Source organism: Ostrea edulis, chromosome 1 (assembly GCF_947568905.1).
Source record: "Ostrea edulis chromosome 1, xbOstEdul1.1, whole genome shotgun sequence".
In the NCBI taxonomy this organism is placed as follows: domain Eukaryota; kingdom Metazoa; phylum Mollusca; class Bivalvia; order Ostreida; family Ostreidae; genus Ostrea; species Ostrea edulis.
The window spans coordinates 99,024,004-99,043,832 of record NC_079164.1 but is presented as its reverse complement, the minus strand read 5'-3'; the positions used below and the strand labels follow the sequence as shown (position 1 = coordinate 99,043,832).

Sequence of the window (19,829 nt, the reverse complement as noted above, 5' to 3'; positions counted from 1 at the left end):
CGAATTTATTACCAGTATGAATGTGACAAATACACACTCCTAAAGCCTAGAAACTTAGCCTTGAAACTATCAAGAAATCTCCCAACCCAAAGATAATATAATAAATTAGTAAGTAAAAAGGGCAAAGTAGACGAACAAAACGTAATACCAAAATAGGAATAATGGAAGGAGAAGAGTAACTAGCAAGGCCAGCTGTCTCACTTCCCCGAATAGTAAGCTACATGGCTTTATATAGCAAATTAGACAATAAAAACTGTCATTAAAGTGATTGGCTAAAAGATAAAGTGGGCGTGGTCAAATACAACGGGTGAATAATTTACATCGGGATCGAAATTCAGAAATAAAAGTAAAAGTAAAACCCAAACTACCACACTAGGTTAATCCATTAATGTTTTGTACCGATCCTTATTTTTCTTGACGGTTTGTAGCATCCTCTCAGCCTGCCTGTTTGCTTTGGGATACAATGAGACTCGACGTAATTTGTGTGAATCCATATTCCGTTGCAAAGTCTTTGAACTCTGCTTGGTACTATGGACCATTGTCGGATACTAATTCGTCTGGAATTCCGTTTCTGCATTATATGCTGTTGAGCGAGTTCACAACTTGTAGCGATGAGATGTCCTTTAGAATCCTGATCAAGTAGTAATCAACGGTGAGTATATTATGATTGTACTGCTATACAAATATGGCGGATTCAATCTTAAGCAATGGACGGTCTGGCAATTTTGTACACATCATTGGTTTTTTAGGGTTTGAATTTTGAACTTCAGCACAAATATGACACTGAATTTGTGCTGCCTTGCCAGGCTAGTACATACAGTTGCGTGCTCTGTTATTGTACATCACAATTCCAAGATAAGATTCGTGAATTGGGTCCGACATTTTCAGTTGTTCAGAATTAAGAGTTTACTGCCTATAAACATTAGTCCATCCACATGTGATATCTTATCACGAAAAGCCCAATATGGAATTAGACTTGTCGGTAAGTTTTGCCTGAATCCAGGCCGACCTGACAACACTATATTTAGAAGTAGGGTTAAATCATCCACAGTTTCTCGTTGAAATTCTGCATAGCAGTCTTTCTGCATTGGTAGGTGTTCGTTGAGTGTAATGATGTTGACATCAACTTCAGGTATCCGCTCTCCCTTGCTTTCATCAAGGTAGTGGCAATTGAAAACAACAAACATGGCTTTTCCAGGTTTGTATTCTGTCTTAGTAAACGCATAAGAGCTATCAGAAGCGGTATAGGAAAAATAGACTCTAATGGTTTGTAGTTGGACTCTGCAGTTATTGGTCTACCATGGATATAGGGGGCAAACACGGACCCCTGGAGAAACCAGAGGTGTGATCAGGTGCCTAGGAGGAGTAAGCATCCCCTGTCGACCGCTCACACCCGCCATGAGCCCCATATCTTGATCATGTAAACAGAGTAATCCGAAATCAAAATCAGTGTGTAAAGAACGACCTCAATTGGTATGAAACATATCAGACAGCATTTAACCCAATGACAGGTTGTATTGGCAAACTAGATCGTTATAACAACCATATAATTTGTGAAATGCTGATTTTAAATTAGACTGTTGAAACTCCTATAACATCAACTTGTTTGTCAGGTATCTCCAGTTAAAATTAGTGTGTCAAGAACGGCCTAACGTTTCTCCAGTTACACGAAAGGGCAGAAAGAGAGAAAGAGAAAAAGAAAGACGATTTGAGGGAGAGAAATATTAAAATTGCAGCGCAGACCTAAAATTTTATCTGTCAGGACGGAGACAGACGGAGATATTTGAATTTCAGAAAGCAAAATGCAGAGAAAGGAAGACATTTGAGTTAGAGATATTGAGTTTGCAGCGCGGATCTGAATTCTTACCTGTCAGAATTTAATTTGATGCAGCTAAAAACTTCAAATCAGTTCCAATGTTCAAAGAAAAAGCAGTAGATGAATATTTTCCTCAATTTGAGAAAGTTGCAGAAAATGTTTAAAGCCCATGAGGTGTTTGGTCAACATTGTTATAAAGTGTATTGATAGGCAAAGCGGCTGGTGTACAATCAAACGTTTGCAACAACGGGGAGATAACTCTTGATATACATCAGTGCACTTCCCGCTTTATGACGTCATAATGAAAAAATGCGTCACGTCATAGTTGTATCGAGGGAAAATGTCATAATATTTACTTGTTATCTACTACCACTGTCACGCGGCTTATGTGTAAATCTCTATGACAAAATAATATTCGGCCTAATGTTTCTCAAATGATCCTTTATAAATTATTTTCTTTGATATCATAAAAGTCTACAATTTTTTTTATATATATACAAAAGGTACATATGTAGTATGCGCTACGGTTAATTTCCATTAAAATTATGGTGTGATCTTGAAATCGTCTCTAATGAGCATCGGCATTTGGAATACATGGAGAAAGTTGTTTGTAAACAACGGCATGGCTCTGGTAAACGATGATGATCGGTACCGGTTGCTGATATTTTGTGTGAAACCACGAGATCATCACATGTAATCTCATGTAATCACATGTAATCTCTGCGAATCTTGCCAGGGAAAGTAGGATTTATTTTGATGCTGTTATAATCGATCATTGTTTGTGAATAGTATCCTCGAAGACAAGATTCAACATTAACGAAGCTAGGAATTTTTATGACATTCACAAGCATTTAAAAAAACCCTGACAATGTTTTACCTCTCTAATTATACGCTATTTACATGTATAGTTCAACGCTATGCCATCTACTTGCGCTGATAGAGCAATTTATCGCATGAACTATGAAATGTAGAAAACGCGACTGATATGATCAGGTAAGAATAAAAGTGGGGTCTTTTCTAGTATATCTTAAGATAGTTTTAATTGTGTCTGAGGAACATCTGCATAACGGAATGGATCTTGTCGACATAAAAAAGATTTATTAGTGTCATTTTTTTTTAAAAACTTTACGTTCCCCCACCCCCCTCTAAATCCACTACACACATCAAGCAATGGAACAAGAAGAGGGAATTTATTTCAAAGATGTAGTATATAAGACAGGTTCGAGCTAATGAAACACGGAATTTATGACTAAGCGGGACCGTGGAAAACCCGTCCGGAAATTGAAGATATTGTATTGTATTGAATTTAGAAAACAAACAAACAAAAAAGAACCCAACATCTTTTAAGATTTTAAAAAAAATTTATACTACAATGCTTGACGAATAAATATAAATATCATTTATCATTTTTGGGTTGAAATTGTATTTTGTACATGAAAATGTTCAAATGCACTTTTCAAAAGTTGTGCAATTATAAAAGAAATTGACAAATCGCATAAATGAAATTTTAATTTAAAGCCTGGTGGGTAGTAATCTTATTTATGATTTCTTAAATGTCTATGATCTAAGTATTATGTTGAAAGTGAAATTTTTCTGACGTAGACCCTGTAAAGCTGCTCAATATGCATTTTTTGTTGTCATGGCAACCAATTTAAATCTTATGCAAGATATTTAAAAATTCTATTTTTTGTGTTATAAAATAAAAAAAATTCTACCAATTAATATAATCTTATAGATGATACCCTTTTAAAAAATTCTAGCGGGTTTTTACCCCACAAGTTTGCCTCGTGTAGTTTTTTATACCACTAGTATTCCTTTTTATACAAAGATCTCGAAAATGTAAAACATCACAAAAATAAGCCCATCGGGTCAAAAAACGACACGGGCAATTTTTTTTTCTAAAAAGTCAATTTTTAAAATAATAAATTCCTACTGAACATATTGATATGCAACATGATTTTGTTCGCTACATGTCAAAATGTCGCAAACCTTACCTTAATTTGCAAGAGAGAAAAAGATTTATTTGATGGATGGTTGAGATATAATAGAATACTTAGAAGACAAGAATGTGAGAACTTTTGAGGACACCACAGTTATTCCAGATACATTTTCTCTAAAAAGATACTTTTGGCAAAATCTCAAAATTAGTGGTATTATCAAAAGGTTCAGACTCAGATAAAGAGTGCTTCAGAGTTAGCCTTCCCGTTCCTCAATCCCCCAATATCCACCTCACAGTGGTTCTATGCAAGTTCTCAAGGGTCTGCTTCCAACTTGTACTTATTGTATGAAAAAAGGTCATCTGATTAGTGAATGTTATAAGCTTAAGAAAAAAAAATATCTTGACAAACCACAGTCATATGCTTGAACAGGATGTAAAAATTATAAGAAAGCTTTCGTTTCCTTTAGTTCTGATACTTCTGATGTTCAGGCTTAAATCTATGGATGTTATAAACCTCTTTTGTCTCGGGAATTTGTTTCATTCAAGGACTTTAGCGAAGTTAAACCTCCTCAGATTTTGAGAAATACTGGTACTTTTTGTTACAAAATGTATTGCTTTCTCTGTAAAGGATATAAGCCAAAAACTGTCCATTCTGCGAGAGAAAGAATTGATCGAGGCCCGTAGAGAGTTAGAGGCTTATATCCTACTTAAAACATCACAGCTTTTGTTGTAAGAATGGACAGACTCAGGTAAACCCATTGACAATGATAATTATGAATAAAGCTATTTTGAATAGTCTGACAATATAACCAGTCTTGCGTAGAATTCTGTTTCTTTTGTTCACTTATTGGACAGTGTCAGGTGAGTAGTCTTCTACTGCAGGTTTTATATTCACTCTTTCTATAGTACTGAGCCATATCAACTGATGGGGAGAGCATTTTCATTGCACGATCAAAATTTAAGGATTTTAGTGAAAGTACTGCAAATATGTGTTATATTCTGGATATGGAGGGTGAGAAAGTTATGGAGCCAAATTTTGATCTGAAAAGCATAGTGTTTTCGAATATTTGAATGAGGAAATAACTAACGCCAGCCATAAGAACCCAATACGCCTATCTCGTGAAATGAAATTATTAATGAAAGCGAAAATAATAATTCAGAATTAGGATATGCTAATAAAGAAAAAAAAACCGTTGTGAAGAAGTTTTGGAATGTGTCTCTGAATCCAGCGAAATTCAAATACAGTATGGAAATATGTCTTTCAAATTTAAGTTTTGATGCGATATAGTAATGGCCAATGGAATTAAAAAATTGTGAATCTTACGAGTTGAAGCAGAGAATTCTACTAAAGGGAAATGTCGTTTTTAAATTACTGTCCATCATTTTTAAGAGTGGACAGTATCAGTCCATTCTTACAAAATATGGACAGCAATTGTCGACTTATTGGACACCTGCAGGTAACCTTTTCACTACAAGTTGACTTTCCTCAATATAAAAGCCTAAAAGACAAAGGATTGCGTAACAAAAATGTTTTAAGCACATATCTCTGCTGGTGGGCGAGTTTTATCACAGGGGGGTTAAGCTCCTGTACAAACTCCGCACGATTGACATCAAATGTTCTTATAATATCCTCCGTTTGCTGTCCGATTTGTGCATTTATTCCACGAACTGACCGTGCAGAAATCGTGTAATTATCATTGCAGCAGGTATGTATCCAGATATGTTCGTCCTTCTGCACGTTAAGAATCACCATGGGGGATCCAGAATTATAATGTCAGACATGAACTCCATATGTTTGCATACGTATATATAAATAGGCCATACGCATAAAATCAATACATACCACTCATTCAATGAAATGTGTGGACCGATTGGAACATCGTCAAAAGAAGAAGGAGGGGGACCAACAATTTAAAATCAGCTTCCCGAAGTTCAAGTGTTCGTAGGAAGCCTGTTGATCCAACAATTAGTAAGAATGCACTTCTAAAGATAATCCACTATCATAATTCATATCAAAATTACTTGGCATGGCATTTTTACTATTTTTGCATTTGTCACTTTTCTTTCAATCAAGTTTAAAACAGCAATAACAAAGTTAATGAGAATTTTTATTACAAATGTATTTATCAAAATACAATACATATAGTAAAGAGCAATTTATTTATAAGGATATAAAGCATACATAAAATTTTAAATAGTGTCCATTTATTCCAGTCCATCAGTCCTGATGAAGGAGGCTTATTTGGTTTTTCAAGGGTCATCAGAACCATTACCATGCTCATTGCCAGCTCAACCACCTCCACTGTGCAGTGAATTTTTCCATCCTGATAAAGAAGAAGCGGTGCTACATTTTACATCGAGGTTCAGTTGGAAGGAGACATCAGTGTGAATGTGAACAAAACGTAACACTAGCTATTTGGACATTCTAGCAAAGCAGATAAAAAATATGTTGGTCATACAGATGTGCTCTATTTCGATCTTGTTTAAAAATGTTAAATCATTGTGAAACACTTTTATCTTTGGTTTTGTTTAAATCTGAACCAAAGTCATATAGAGTAGTAGGTTGTGAAAACAAATTTTGTTATTTTTTTACAAATAAGAAAAAGACTGGGAACAACCATGATATAGGGTCTGACCGTTGGGTGACAATCTGTTTGGTCTTGCATGCAACAGTGTATTTTTGCAAATAATTTATAGAATGAAATATTAGCATAGTATATGTAGTATTAGCTTTATAGTATATATAATAGTTGTAAGAGTAAAAAAAATGGGAACATGAAAGCAGGGTCCTCGTCCCGTTCCTGGGTGTGGATACATTTTATTTGAAATATTGTTTGTATAGCTGATGCTTTCTAGAAAATTGATGTATTATTTTTGGGCCATTTCTGTTAGAATGTTGTGCTTGAAATTTTTTGTATGCATCATGTATGAATCGTACATTTGTTTTAAAAAAAAGTTGTTTCAACTAAATCATACCATCACTCAGGTGCATTGAATCCTCGATACTCCTCAGAGGCAAAGGAATTCCGTCACAGCACATGAGGGTAGAGGGACTGGCACCTTGTGCCCTAGGTATCCTCAGCACCATCAAACAAATTGCCTGTGTGTTATGTATCTGTTACGTCTGTAATTCCGGGAAATGTTTGGAATTATTCACTAATGATAAACTAGCAATCGGACCCAATGGTCATGTGAATTTTGTATTTATTAAATCAATAAAAAAAATTGACTTGCTCTTCAATTGTTGCCCTCATTTCTCCATACTGGGTATTGGTATTATGCCGTCTCGAGCTCATGCACATCTGAACACACTGATGAAAACTCAGGGTGTTCAGTAAAGCAGGCCAGCTCCTTGTTGAATGACTCCCCTCTTCTCATCAACCCTTGGCAATTCGGTGCAGCATACACTTTCCTTGGCAGCTGACATATAGGAATAGAATCCACATTGACACCTAAAATGATTTGTAAACCATGTGAATTTGTGAAAGAATAGAGAACTCAATAATGGGGAAAAGATAAGACAATTCTCCTCTAGGTGATAATTTTTAAAAAAAGTACAGATATTACAGTATAAAGGGGGTGTCACATGAGAGGATAGAAAAATCAATGTTATTTTTCAGCTATTTCCCAATGAAGTAATGAGCGAAAATACACCACAGGAACAAATAATTTTGTCTGTAATAATAGTAGGCCTATTGATAATTGAGGGTATATACCATACCACTCCCTAATTACTAAGGGGTGGTATGGTACACACCAGTGCGACCACTAACATTGTTTATATTACAGACAAAATGACAGATTCCTGTGAATACGACGCGGAACGGCGTAATATGGTGATTAGACATCTGTAATTTTATCATTAAAGTAATTAAGAATGATGTACAGTTAAAAATGATTGATCAATTTCGTATTTCCCAACATTTATTTTATAAACAGTCTAACGGCGCCTTACCATTCCGTGCTTCCGCGGCGAAGTTCAAGTTGTTCACGTTCAGCATTCTCTCCATTTAACTCGTCGAAATAATCGGAATCCATTGCAGCTGGCTCTTATTGGTAAGGGACGATGTCCTGTACGTCCTCGTTACGATAATCTTAAAAGGAAGACGCTGCAAATGATATGTGGAGGTCGATTTCGTCCACAGAAACGGAGGTATCGCTCGCATTTGCCATACTGGCCTGTTTGAGACTGATGGGTTGTGACGTCACACGTCATTATCGTTAAATATAGATAGTTGGTAAAATGGGTAGTAAAAACCGGGCCGGGCCGGGTCAGATCACCTTCGTAATCCGAATTTTTAAGTTTTCTTCGTTATTTTATTTTCGTTTGGTGTAAAACTTCTTAATCATAATCTGGATGATACATTGGCTCTTCGCTACAAAAATTACGGCATAATTTTGCTTCACTGTGAAAATATCAACGTTTGTTTATTTCAGGTTGGTAAAATGGGTAGCGAGGAAAAATACACATTTTTCTGCGATTACGATTGAATTATGTGACACAACAATGAAACTACACATGATTTAGATAAATATTATGATAATTTATCACCAAAATGCTGTAGCACTTGTTATACGAGTCTTATATATTTAATATTCACGATTTATTAAAACCCGGGCCAAAAGGAAACCGGATACGGTAACCCGGGCCAGATATTAAAATTCCGAATAAAATGAGAATGTTAGCTATCACATGCACGATCTCATGAAACGAGACATTGCACGGTTCTTACCACTTGGAGGTATCTTTATAAGAACCATCTTTTTAATTTAAATTTTAACCTAACTATCATTAAGTTACTTACGGCGGCGTATGAAATTCGTGCCAATTTAACCTAGCAGAAAAAATAAAAATAATCGTTTCTACGATTTATTAAATGGTAGAAACAATGTAAAAAATCGTTTAGAACTACGATTTAGAAAGTCGTTTACACGATTTAGAAAGTCGTTTCTACGATTTAAAAAGTCGTTTCTACGATTTAAAAAGTCGTTTCTACGATTTAGAAAGTCATTTCTACGATTTAGAAAGTCGTTTCTGCGATTTAGAAAGTCATTTCTACGATTTAGAAAGTCGTTTCTACGATTTAAGAAATCGTAGAAACGATTTAAAAAGTCGTTTCTACGATTTTTAGGTCTCGGGTGACATTATATTTGCTTGTCGTCTGTCATCGTGCGTTAACAATTGAACATTTTTAACTTCTCGATAAGTATGATCATTCCAATTCCTTTCAAATTTGGTATGAAGCATCTTTGGGACAAAGGGGACATAAATGGTAAATTTCAGGACTCCTACATCCCTTGAGCCTTAAAAGTAGGGCAAAAACTGCCACAAAATTGAATAATTTTCAACAATCTTCTTCTCTACCACCACATATATGTAAGAAAAACTAAATGCATAGTGATGTAGAGCAGGAAGGCCTACCAAAATTGCAATTTTCATGATCCTCAAATTTAACTTAAAATTTAACAAGCATATGCAGACTTACTTGAGTGCCATTTTGAAAATAAAATTTATGGACATATACTGTGTTGTTAATTGTTTCATTTAAATATTAGAAATATAATACCATCATTTTATATTATGAATATGCACACTTCATATCTTGACGTTTTAAGATGTTTTTAAATTATATAATCTTTTATTAATGGAAGAAATGAATACTAGCACTATAAATACAACATTTTAAGTCATTATTATACAGATCATAATCATTATGGTTAAAATGTTTTTAATTTTTAATAAATTACGATTTTTTATTTTTTTTTTATTTTAATCAGGCAGGGTATACATAGTAATTAATTGCTCTCCATATAATCCTCTTTAAACTCTATCCAGTTTAAATATTCATAAAGTAGGCATAATTTATCAGTCGGTAATATTTTTTTTAGGACCATTATTATTGGTTAATTAATCAAAGAATTAGCAATTAAATCGGAATAAATAACGCCGGCCCGGGTCGACCGCATCCGGTTTCCTTTTGGCCCGGGTTTGGAAAAATCGCCGATAATTAAGATAAAAGGCATTTAAAAATGGTCAAATAATGCATTAAGTATCAAATTCAACTCTATGTGAATTGAAAAAATGCTAGGTTTTCAGCAGCAGATGCATATTATACAGAAAATATGCAATAATGTGTACTTTGGTCTCGCTACCCATTTTATCAACCAGATTTCATACAATCATTGAATTCCTTACCTATAGGTAATATTATGTGCTAAAATTTGTGGCGAAGACTAAATGTATCATTGAGAATATATTCCGTAAGTTTCAAAAGAAACAATGACATATCAACGAAGAAAACTAAAAAATGCGGATTACGAAGGTGATCTGACCCGGCCCGGTTTTTACTACCCATTTTACCAACTATCCTAAACATAGTAAAACCGGAAGTTCAGCTGATTGGTTTCGGGCAGGTGCAAAAATAGCTAACTTTGACAGGGAATATCTCGGTATTGAATGCACGCACGATCATAATTAGGGCTTTTCGACTTTCTTCGGAAAGACCTATTGTTATTGTGGTTTTTTTTATTATTATTAGGGCTTTTCGACTTTCGTCGGAAAGACCTATTGTTATTGTGGGGTTTTTTTATTATTAGGGCTTTTCGACTTTCGTCGGAAAGACCTATTGTTATGTGTTTTTATTATTATTATTATTAGGGCTTTTCGACTTTCGTCGGAAAGACCTATTGTTATTGTGTTTTTTAATTATTATTAGGGCTTTTCGACTTTCGTCGGAAAGACCTATTGTTATTGTGTTTTTTTATTAGGGCTTTTCGACTTTCGTCGGAAAGACCTATTGTTTTCGTCTTTTTTTATTATTAGGGCTTTTCGACTTTCGTCGGAAAGACCTATTGTTATTGTGTTTTTTTATTATTCTTTTTATTCTCGACAGATTTCTGTCAGCGTTTTCAACAAAACAGTGAATTATAAGGATAAAGCTTTATAAGATTCGTGTAGATAAAATCACGGTGTAATGCAAATAAGCTTTTGGACTTCCGGATCCTTTACTTCCGGTTTCTACAAGGTTAAAAAACTTTTTTCATTGGGACCTGATATCCTTGAAAATTTTCATCACAGTATAACGAAACTTTAGATTTAGATTTATTACACTTTGAGCTACAATAGTCATTACGAGCTCAAATTTCCACCTCCTGTCGTTTTCGAGATATTAAGGTCCCCACATTTTAAAAAGGGGGGTGTCAGTTTGAAAAACTGCAAATAAATTTCAAAAATTATGAAAGGTGTTTCATATTGTTAACAATGACATGTTGAACAGGTTTGCCAAGTTTCATTGAAATATATTGAGTACTTCCGGTTCTATGAATCTTTGAATTTCCCTATGAGAGTTTCAATATTAAAAAATTCAAAACACCTGCTACGTTTTCTCAAAAGCCTCTCAAGCAATCCTTGGAATATTTTACCTGATATATATCTATATCATGCTGCACAGAGGAAACGATTTTGAAATGAATACTCAAAGGAATTATGGATCTGTAGGGGCCAAAAAAAGAAACAGTCTTTTATCCTTAACTTTTTTATTTAGTTTCGGATTTCCAAACTCTTTCGTGATTTGAGTTCAACATCAAAAGGACAATCTAAAAATTACCAGCCGTGGGTCCCTATTTTGACCCCTTAAGGGAGTTTTTGGAGCTTAAAATATGATACTTTGAAAAAAAAGTTCTTAAGAGTTGTTTTTCTTGACATTTCAGAAACATTTTTATATCATGTCATTACTAGGGATAAAACAAACATGCGTGCCAAGTTTAATTGATATATATTAAGTACTTCCGGTTCTATCAATCTTCGAATATTTCCCTATGAGAGTTTCAATGTTAAAGAATTCAAAACACCTGCTACGTTTTCTCAAAATCCTCTCAAGCAATCCTTGTGATATTTTACAAGATATATGCCTATACCATGTTGCACAAAGGAAAGGATTTTGAAATGAATCCTGAGAGGGATTAGGGATCTGAAGGGGCCAAAGTAAAAAACAGTATTTTATCCTTAATTGTTTTATTTGGCTTCGGATTTCCAAACTCTTTCGTGAGTTGAGTTCAACATCAAAAGGGCAATCTAAAAATCACTAGCCGTGGGTCCCTATTTTGACCCCTTAAGGGAGTTTTTAAAGTTTAAAATATGCCACTTTGGAAAAAAATTCTTAAGAGTTGTCTTTCTTGACATTTCAGAAACACTGTTAGGTCGTGTCATTACTAGGGATAAAACAAACATGTGTGCCAAGTTTAATTGATATATATTAAGTACTTCCGGTTCTATCAATCTTTGAATATTTCCCTATGACAGTTTCAATGTTAAAGAATTCAAAACACCTGCTACATTTTCTCAAAAACTTCTCAAACAATTCTTGTGATATTTAAACCGAAATATGTCTATACCATACCACACAGAGGAAAGGATTTTGGAATGAATCCTGAAAGGAATTAGGGATTTTTAAGGGCCAAGGTAAGAAACAGTCTTTTATCCATAACGTTTTTATCTCGCTTCTGATTTCCAAACTTTTTCGTGATTTGAATTAAACAACAAAAGTGCAATCTAAAATTTACCAGCTGTGGGTCACTATTTTGACCCCTTTAGGGACTTTTTAAAGCTTATAAAAATTGTTATTTTAAATCAAAGTTCTTAAGAGTTATCTCTCTTGATATTTTCAAAGAATATGTTGTATGCTTAAAGACATGTTCAGTTCTATTTATCATTGAAGTACTTCCGGTTCCTTTACTTCCGGTGTCAAAATCATGAAATTGATTAAAAAATATTTTTAGAAAAAGTCCCAAAACGTTACTATTCTTCCATAAAAATGATTGAAACTTTTCAGTTATATTTATTTTGTCTTGATGAACAAAAAAGTCAGGGGTGACCTACTCCTGTTTCCAGTCCTTTCCGAGATACAGGGCGTCAAAGATTAAGGGGGCTGATATTTACAAAAATTAGAAACAACAATTAGGACTATTTCAGACATATTAGACTGTTAATCATGATAAATACAATCCGTTTTTTAAGTTTCAATTGAATATCTTCAGTACTTTTGGTTTTATAAATAATTGAATTTTGTCGATTGAGGTTTTCATCTGAAATTGTCAGAGCTTGTGTATTAAGTTATCTCTCTTTCACCATGCATAAAACGCCAGGTAGATATTTACCGTGATATTTATCTGTTCTTTTGCAAAATGTATTTGGACATTTTATGATTGACTCATCTAAATTCCGTGATTTTTGTTGTCGAAAAGCCCTTTGTTTTTGTTTTAACGACAAAAATTCTAGTTAGGGCTTTTCGACTTTCGTCGGAAAGACCTATTGTTTTTCTGGTTTTTTTATTAGGGCTTTTCGACTTTCGTCGGAAAGACCTATTGTTATTGTGTTTTTTTATTAGGGCTTTTCGACTTTCGTCGGAAAGACCTATTGTTTTTCTGTTTTTTTATTATTAGGGCTTTTCGACTTTCGTCGGAAAGACCTATTGTTATTGTGGTTTTTTTTTATTATTATTAGGGCTTTTCGACTTTCGTCGGAAAGACCTATTGTTATTGTGTTTTTTTATTAGGGCTTTTCGACTTTCGTCGGAAAGACCTATTGTTTTTCTGTTTTATTATTATTATTATTATTATTCTTTTTATTCTCGACAGATTTCTGTCAGCGTTTTCAAGAAAACAGTGGTGAATAAGGATAAGGCTTTATAAGATTCAAATAGATAAAATTAGGCTCTAATGCAAATAAGCTTTTGGACTTCCGGATCTTTCACTTCCGGTTTCTACAAGGATAAAAAGCGTTTTTTATTGGGACCCTATATCTTTGACAGTTTTTATCACAGTAAAACGGAACTTTAGATTTGGATTCATTACACTTTGGGCTTCAATAGTCATTACGAGCTCAAATTTCCACCTCCTGTCGTTTTCGAGATATTAAGGTCCTAAGATTTTGAAAAGGGGGGGGGGTGTTAGTTTGAAAAACTGCAATTTTTAAAAAATTTTTTATTAAAGGTATTCCGTATTGTTAAGAAGGACATGTTGAACAGGTGTGCCAAGTTTCATTGAAATATATCAAGTACTTCCGGTTCTATGAATCTTTGAATTTCCCTATGAGAGTTTCAATGTTAAAGAATTTGAAACACCTGCTACGTTTTCTCAAAAATCTCTGAAGCATTTCTTGTGATATTTTACGTGAAATATATCTATACCATGCCACACAGAGGAAACGATTTTGGGATAAATCCTGAAAGGGATTAGGGATCTGTAGGGGCCAAAGTAAAAAACAGTCTTTTAACCCTAACTTTATTATTTGGCTTTAGATCTCCAAACTCTTTCTTGATTTGAGTTTAACAACAAATGGGTAATTTAAAAATTACCAGCCATGGGTCCATATTTTGACCCCTTAAGGGACTTTTTGGAGCTTAAAATATGCTACTTTGATAAAAAAGTCCTTAAGAGTTGTCTCTCTTGATATTTCAGAAACCCTGTTAGGTCATTTCATTACTAGGGATAAAACAAACATGTGTAACAAGTTTAATTAATATATATTAAGTACTCCCGGTTCTATGAATCTTTGAATATTTCCCTATGACAGTTTCAATGTTAAAGAATTCAAAACACCTGCTATGTTTTCTAAAAAGTCTCTCAAGCAATCCTTGTGATATTTTACCAGACAAATGTCTATACCGTGTCGCACAGAGGAAAGGATTTTGGAATGAATCCTGAAAGGAATTAGGGATTTCTAGGGGCCAAAATAAGAAACAGTCTTTTATTCACAACTATTTTATCTGGCTTCGGATTTCTAAATTCTTTCGTGATTTGAATTGAACAACAAAAGGGCAATTTGAACATCACTAGCCGTGGGTCACTATTTTGACCCCTTAAGGGACTTTTTGAAGCTTATAAAAGTTGCTATTTTAAATCAAAGTTCTTAAGAGTTATCTCTCTTGATATATTCAAAGAATATGTTATATCCTGAAAGATATGTTAAGTTATATTTTTCACTGAAGTACTTCCGGTGTCAAAATCACGAAAGTGATTAAAAAATAATTTTAGAAAAAGTTCCAAAACGTTACTATTCTTCCATAAAAATGATTGAAACTTTTCAGTTATATTTATTTTGTCTTGATGAACAAAAAAGTCAGGGGTGACCTACTCCTGTTTCCAGTTCTTTCCGAGATACAGGGCATCAAAGATTAAGGAGGGTGATGTTTACAAAAATTAGAAACAAAGATTAGGACTTATTTCAGACATATTAGACTGTTAATCATGATAAATACAATCCGTCTTTCAAGTTTTAATTGAATATCTTCAGTGCTTTTGGTTTTATAAATCCTTGAATTTTGTCGATTGAGGTTTTCATCTGAAATTGTCAATGATTGTGTATTGAGTTATCTCTCTTTCACCATGTAGAAAACGCCAGGTAGATATTTACCCTGATAAGTTCTCCGATTTCTTTTAACGTTTTATCGGTTCTTTTGCAAAACGTATTTGGACATTTTATGATATTCACATCTTAATTCCTTGATTTTCATTGTCGAAAAGCCCTTTGTTTTTGTTTTAACGACAAAAATTCTAGTTATTATTCTTTTTATTCTCGACAGATTTCTGTCAGCGTTTTCAAGAAAACGGTGAATTATAAGGATGAAGCTTTATAAGATTCGTGTAGATAAAATTACGATGTAATGCAAATAAGCTTTTGGACTTTTGGATCTTTTACTTCCGGTTGAAAAGCGGATGAAAAGCCTTTTTCATTGGGACACGATATCTTCGACAATTTTTATTACAAAATAACGAAACTTCAGATTTAGATTTATTACACTTTGCGCTACAATAGTCATTCGAGCTCAAATTTCTACCTCCTGTCGTTTTCGAGATATTAAGGTCCTAAGATTTTAAAAAGGGGGGTGTCTGTTTGAAAAACTGCAAATAAATTTCAAAAATTATTAAAAGTGTTCTATATTGTTAACAATGACATGTTGAACAGGTTTGCCAAGTTTCATTGAAATATATTGAGTACTTCCGGTTCTATGAATCTTTGAATTTCCCTATGAGAGTTTCAATGTTAAAGAATTCAAAACACCTGCTACGTTTTCTCAAAAGCGTCTCAAGCAATCCTTGTGATATTTTACGTGATATATGTCTATACCATGCTACACAGAGGAAACGATTTTGAAATGAATCCTGAAAGGGATTAGGGATCTGTAGGGGCCAAAGTAAGAAACAGTATTTTATCCCTAAGTTTTTTATTTGGCTTCGGATTTCCAAACTCTTTCGTGATTTGAGTTCAACATTAAAAGGGCAATCTAAAAATTTCAAACCGTTGGTAGATATTTTGACCCCTTAAGGGAGTTTTGAAAGCTTAAAATATGCTACTTTGAAAAAACAGTCCTTAAGAGTTGTCTCTCTTGACATTTCAAAAACCCTGTTAGGTCATGTCATTACTAGGGATAAAACAAACATGTGTGCTAAGTTTGATCGATATATATTAAGTACTTCCGGTTCTATCAATCTTTGAATATTTCCCTATGACAGTTTCAATGTTAAAGAATTCAAAACACCTGCTACGTTTTCTCAAAAACTTCTCAAACAATTCTTGTGATATTTAACCCGAAATATGTCTATACCATGCCGCACAGAGGAAAGGATTTTGGAATGAATCCTGAAAGGAATTAGGGATTTCTAAGGGCCAAGGTAAGAAACAGTCTTTTATCCCTAACTTTTTTATCTGGCTTCCGATTTCCAAACTCTTTCGTGATTTGAATTAAACAACAAAATTGCAATTTAAGAATCACTAGCCGTGAGTCACTATTTTGACCCCTTTAGGGACTTTTTGAAGCTTATAAAAATTGCTGTTTTAGATAAAAGTTCTTAAGAGTTATCTCTCTTGATATTTTCAAAGAATATGTTGTATCCTTAAAGACATGTTAAGTTCTATTTATCATTGAAGTACTTCCGGTTCCTTTACTTCCGGTGTCAAAATCATGAAAGTGATTAAACAATCATTTTAGAAAAAGTCCCAAAACGTTACTATTCTTCCATAAAAATGATTGAAACTTTTCAGTTATATTTATTTTGTCTTGTTGAACAAAAAAAGCAGTGATGACCTACTCCTTTTTCCAGTTCTTTCCGAGATACAGGGCGCCAAAGATTAAGGGTTCAATATTTACAAAAAAATAGAAGCAAAGATTAGGGTTTCTTTCAGACATATTGGACTGTTAATCATGATAAATACAATCAGTCTTTCAAGTTTCAATTGAATATCTTCAGTACTTTTGGTTTTATCAATGCTTGAGTTATGTCGATGAAGGTTTTCATCTTAAATTGTCATAGGTTGGGTATTGAGTTATCTCTCTTTCACCATGCATTTCATCTCCAGGTAGATATTGACCCTGATAGGTCTTCAGATTTTCTTACGTTTTATCGGTACTTTTGCACAATGTATTTGGACATTTTATGATTTACAAATCTAAATTCCTTCATTTTTGTTGTCGAAAAGCCCTTTGTTTTTGTTTTAACGACAAAAATTCTAGTTATTATTCTTTTTATTCTCGACAGATTTCTTTTAGCGTTTTCAAGAAAACGCTGATTAATGAGGATGAAACTTTATCAGATTCGTGTAGATAAAATTACGGTGTAATGCAAATAAGCTTTTGGACTTCCGGATCTTTTACTTCCGGTTTCTACAAGGCTGAAAAGCGTTTTTCATTGGGACTCTATATCTTTGACAATTTTCATCACAGTATAACGAAGCTTTAGATTTTGATTCATTATACTTTGCGCTACAATAGTCGTTACGAGCTCAAATTTCCACCTCCTGTCGTTTTCGAGATATTAAGGTCCTAAGATTTTTAAAAGGGGGGTGTCAGTTTGAAAAACTGCAAATAAATTAAAAAAATTATTGGAGGTATTCCGTATTGTTAACAAGGACATGCTGAACAGGTGTGCCAAGTTTCATTGAAATATATTGAGTACTTCCGGTTCTATGAATCTTTGAATTTCCCTATGAGAGTTTCAATGTTAAATAATTCGAAACACCTGCTACGTTTTCTCAAAAGCCTCTCAAGCAATCCTTGGAATATTTTACCTGATATATGTCTTTCCCATGCCGCACAGAGGAAAGAATTTTGGAATGAATCCTGAAAGGGATTAGGGATCAGTAGGGGCCAAAGTAAGAAACAGTCTTTTATCCATAACTTTTTTATTTGGTTTCGGATTTCCAAACTCTTTCGTGATTTGAATTAAACAACAAAAGGGCAATCTAAAAATTGCTAGCCGTGGGTCCCTATTTTGAGCCCTTAAGGGGTTTTTTGGAGCTTGAAATATGCTACTTTGAAGAAAAGTCCATAAGACTTGTCTCCCTTGATATTTCAGAAACCGTTTTAGAACATGTCATTACTAGGGATAAAACAAACATGTGTGCCAAGTTTCACTGATATATATTAAGTACTTCCGGTTCTATCAATCTTTGAATATTTCCCTATGAGAGTTTCAATGTTAAAAAATTCAAAACACCTGCTACGTTTTCTAAAAAGCCTCTAAAACAATCCTTGTGATATTTTACCAGACATATGTCTATACCATGTCGCACAGAGGAAAGGATTTTGAAATGAATCCTGAAAGGTATTAGGGATCTGTAGGGGCCAAAGTAAGAAACAGTATTTTATCCTTAACTTTTTTATTTGGCTTCGGATTTCCAAACTCTTTCGTGATTTGAGTTTAACATCAAATTGGCAATCTAAAAATTACTAGCTGTGGGTCCCTTTTTTGACCCCTTAAGGGAGTTTTTAAAGTTTAAAATATGCCACTTTGAAAAAAAAGTCGTTAAGAGTTGTCTCTCTTGACATTTCAGAAACCCTGTTAGGTCATTTCATTACTAGAGATAAAACAAACATGTGTGCCAAGTTTAATTGATATATATTAAGTACTTCCGGTTTTATCAATCTTTGAATATTTCCCTATGACAGTTTCAATGTTAAAGAATTCAAAACACCTGCTACGTTTTCTCAAAAACTTCTCAAACATTTCTTGTGATATTTAATCCGAAATATGTCTGTACAATGCCGCACAGAGGAAAGGAGTTTGGAATGAATCTTGAAAGTATTTAGGGATCTCTAGGGGCTAAAGTAAGAAACAGTCTTTTATCCGTAACTTTTTTATTTGGCTTTGGATTTCCAAACTCTTTGGTGATTTTAATTAAACAACAAATAGGCATTCTAAAAATCGCTAGTCGTGGGTCATTATTTTGACCCGTTAAGGGACTTTTTAAAGCTTATAAAAGTTGCTATTTTAAATCAAAGTTCTTAAGAGTTATCTCTCTTGATATCTTCAAAGAATATGTTACATCCTTAAAGACATGTTAAGTTCTATTTATCATTGAAGTACTTCCGGTTCCTTTACTTCCGGTGTCAAAATCACGAAAGTGATTAAGAAATAATTTTAGAAAAAGTCCTAAAACGTTACTTTTGTTGCTCAGAAATGATTGAAACTTCTCAGTAACATTTATTTTGTCTTTATCAACAAAAAAGTCAGTAGTGACCTACTCCTGTTTCCAGTTCTTTCCGAGATACAGGGCGCCAAAGATTAAGGGGGTGATATTTACAAATATTAGAAACAAAGATTAGGATTTATTTAAGACATATTAGACCGTTCACCATGATAAATACAATCAGTCTCTCAAGTTTCAATTGAAGATCTTCAGTACTTTTGGTTTTATCAATCCTTGAATTTTGTCGATGGAGGTTTTCATCTTAAATTGTCAAAGCTTGGGTATTGAGTTATCTCTCTTTCACCATTCATAAAACGACAGGTAGATATTTACTCTGATAAGTCTTCCGATTTCTTTTAACGTTTTATCGGTTCTTTTGCAAAATGTATTTGGACATTTTATGTTATTCACATCTTAATTCCTTGATTTTTATTGTCGAACAGCCCTTTGTTTTTGTTTTAACGACTAAAATTCTAGTTATTATTCTTTTTATTCTCGACAGATTTCTGTCAGCGTTTTCAAGAAAACGGTGAAATATAAGGATAAAGCTTTATAAGATTCGTGTAGATAAAATTACGGTGTAATGCAAATAAGCTTTTGGACTTCCG

The 19,829-nt window shown here is 33.7% G+C and overlaps 1 protein-coding gene across 1 annotated transcript in view; it reads left to right on the top strand.

The window, feature by feature from the left end:
• Nucleotides 1-336: 336 nt before the first annotated feature.
• The window catches only part of LOC125669426 (interferon-induced protein 44-like), a 37,516-nt gene continuing 18,023 nt past the window's right edge, over nucleotides 337-19,829 (top strand). The window contains exon 1 of the mRNA XM_056140294.1: nucleotides 337-652. The gene's annotated coding sequence lies outside the window, so the exon portion shown is untranslated. The remainder of the gene's footprint in view (nucleotides 653-19,829) is intronic.